General features: G+C 35.5%; 1 long non-coding RNA gene across 1 annotated transcript; it reads right to left on the bottom strand.

Annotated features, from left to right (window-relative positions):
* Window positions 1-387: 387 nt before the first annotated feature.
* On the bottom strand, window positions 388-2029 carry LOC143630772 (uncharacterized). The gene is made up of 3 exons (XR_013153235.1): window positions 1891-2029; window positions 1244-1363; window positions 388-1121 (listed from the first exon to the last, which is right to left on the bottom strand). It is a non-coding gene; the product is annotated as an uncharacterized LOC143630772 (long non-coding RNA).
* Between the last annotated feature and the right edge of the window lie 1373 nt (window positions 2030-3402).

Below are 3402 nucleotides of genomic sequence, written 5' to 3'. Positions count from 1 at the left end.
TGCTTTAAAACGTTCAGGATCTAACCGGTTTAAATAAAACCCGGTTTTGACAGCTTTGATTAAAAACTGGTTCGGCTTAACCCGAAACCAGTTTAGTTTACTTTAGACCAAATCAGTGGTGATGTAAATTAAATTTTTCAAATTGCCGAGGTTGCTAAAATCATGGATATACCTACCGAAAATAGTGACACGTTTCATCATTTTCAAACTTAGAGGCAAATCTAAATAATTATTTAATTGCACGTTATATGATGGGACCCAATGCGAAAATACTTGTGCATTGAAAGAATACGGGTTGCATGCCACTGGCACTGTCTTCGTGGATCTTATTAAATGGTGAAGGGCCAATTAAATTAAACTAGTATTTGTACCCGTGCTTTGCTGCGGGACACGTTAAATGCATTATAAGTATTACCAATAAAAATCAAGTCGAAATTCAATTTGTTAACAATAGAATATAAAATATAAGTTGTCAAGACAATGCAGCTTAACTTTAAATGATTCTTGTAGAATGGATATGAATAATGACATTGCTTGAGAGCATATACACACTCATTTCTGCTACCGTTTCAACCCAAGCACGTGAAGGTATTGAGCGCATGATGTTTGGCCGTCGTCTTTGCCAATATGTCATTTTTTGTATCTGAAGTAATGGAAATATACGTATTGTTAGTGGGCAAAGTAGCTAAAAATTTTAAAGTTTCTCCATAGCGCCTTACGATTATTCCAATTATATATATAACATAATCATCTCTTAATTTGACTCCATTCTATAAAATTCATTTAAACCTTTGAACATATTTGATTATTTCAAAGTATCGATATCTACAAATTTGGTTTCCTATCCAATTTCCAGATTCTTAACACCGTTAACGTAATGCGGAAAAACGTTGATACCCAGAAAATTTGAAACTTTATTTAGCAAATGAAACCGTAACAAAAGTACCCTCCAAATCTAAACTTACCTGAGACAAAGCGTAAGCCAACCGAGTGGGGAACAACTTTCCATGTTTTTCTTGCTGGTGCACATATGTATTCTCGATTAGAATAACTTTGGACTGTGAGAAGATCCTAAGATAGTTGCTGTTATATAAGTTTGCAAAGGCCTCAGTGACGTCTCCCTATTGAGTAGTTAAAGATATATATACATGACGTTAAGGGACTTGAAAGTAATAACAAAGCTAATGTTGGGTTTGATGTAGAGAAAAAAATATACAATAATTATAGAGGAAAGTGATCTTACATCTTTGTCTACAAACAAAATACAAAGTTCATCCTTTTGATGCAACTTCCACTTTAACGACAATCTGATTTCGCAGCGTACTCTGGCTCAGAAATTTTACTTGAAGTCATTGCTGATTGGCTGTTTGTGCATGAAATATCAATGTTAATTAAGAAATGCTGGTTAACGGTATTGTTTATAGTGTTTAGTGTTTGGTCGTCATTTGGCTCTATAAAGATTTTGGTGAAGTTGCCATATAGAAACCATCATACTGTCATTTGTGGCTAAAAATAGGGTGCGGTAAGTAAACACCAATCTTATCTAAAGATATAAAGAAAAAAAAACAAATTATGACAGTAAGAAAAAAAAATAATGGAAATATAAGTGATGTGTTATCAGATACTACGAAGTACAAACAGAAAGAGTTTATCCCCAAATTGTGTTCACAATTTTGAAAAACCATGAAGTTGAAAAAATTACCAGTTCATAACAACAGTCAAAAAGAATGTTGGAATTAATAGATTTCCAATCTTTATTTTATACATATCCTCATTTAAAACAATTACTTAAACTTATATTATTCTATTCCATAAATGTGAAGCTTGTTAATCATCGTGTACTATTCATGTGCATCCAAATTTCATGTACTAAACGACAATAGTACTCACCAGAGCTTTAGAACCGAACACTTTCTTCAGCCATTGTTTTTGTTTCTTTGGTTCTTGATGTACAATGTAGATAAACGGTAAGAGAAGAGCAAAAAGTTGCACCTCCATAGCTCGTGCCTCCGCAATCCGTAAAGATTCGAAGCAAATGAATAAGGATTAAACGATATATACAACTTTGAAAGCTGCATAAATTAAGAAAAAATTGAATTAAAAAATACCCTGCAAACCGAAGTTAAAGCACGGTGTCATGCGTCTGATGATCGTCATAATGAATTTCCTAACGGCGGCGGGAGTGAGCACGGAGACTTGTTGCAACTGATAATCGTCATGCGACTTTCCATCGCATGCTTCCTCTCTCTCTATCTCTACACCTATGTTTGAAAAGAAATGAGGTACCCAAGGCTCACATAAATGTATTTTGAGCTACAGTAGCATTCGTCTCACAAACAATGTTTGCTTTTTAAATATATATATATACAGTGGTCTTGATAACATTTGGTTAGTAAATTGTAGGCCAGTAGAATTTATTAGGACTATCCCTTCTAATATGAAGTAGGATATGGAAACAAGTGGATTGAAAAAAAAAAAAACTATAGAGGTAGGGTATCAAAAAGACTCAAATACCTTTAAGTATCACATGCGGATTAATAGAAGCTTTCTAAGATTCACCCGTGGAATATATGGATCATCCGCATAACTTCTTTAAGGAGCAAAACCCTTATGTTGTACGCGGAACCATCCAGGCATCCTCATATGTCATCCACATGATGAAACATTCATCCGCTAAAAGGATCCAGAAGCAATGCCATTAGGACAACTATAATTAACCAATTACCTTCTAGAAAGATTCCCACGATTGTTACTTGGAGAATACGTGACCCATTAACCAATGAAGGGAGGACACCTGGCCAGGTTGTTATAACCGTGCACATGGCCAGGGATTGATCAATCCAATCATAGAATAACGCGTGTCTAGGTTGTTATACTCATGCAAATGCAACGTGTAGCTCAACCTATCGCATGGAGACACGTGCCCAAACGCCAACGGTTACGGGAGAATCTTCTAGAAAGGGACAGCTGGCCCAATCATATTCCCACATCCTTCGGCTATAAATACCATCTCAATCCTTATGAGGTATTCATTCACTCCCCACTATCTACTCTCAATATTCAAGTACTTTCTCTACATCAGAACTGTACTTATTCTCATGCCGGAGGGTGGTTACGGTAAGACCCACCCTATTGTCCTTCCCGTAACGAGCTCACGATGTCTATTTTGCATGTTCCGTGTCACACCCCGACTTAGGGCCTAGGCGTGTGACCACAAGTTGGTACCTGTTTTGTAAATATATCAGAGTTTAAGGGTTAATTTTAGCAGAAGACTTTAGGTTGAATATAATATTAATTTATATTAAAAATTTACTTGGGAATTAAATACCCAAGTATCGGTTTACAAAATATGTGTTTCATAATACAAGGATTAGTTTATCAAAAACAGAGCCATCTTGTAAG

Source organism: Bidens hawaiensis, unplaced genomic scaffold (genome assembly GCF_021521415.1).
Source record: "Bidens hawaiensis isolate Kalapana, Puna unplaced genomic scaffold, B.hawaiensis_p1.1 tig00005823_1, whole genome shotgun sequence".
NCBI lineage: Eukaryota > Viridiplantae > Streptophyta > Magnoliopsida > Asterales > Asteraceae > Bidens > Bidens hawaiensis.
The sequence above is the reverse complement of the archived record's forward strand: the minus strand, read 5'-3'. Positions and strand labels throughout refer to the sequence as shown.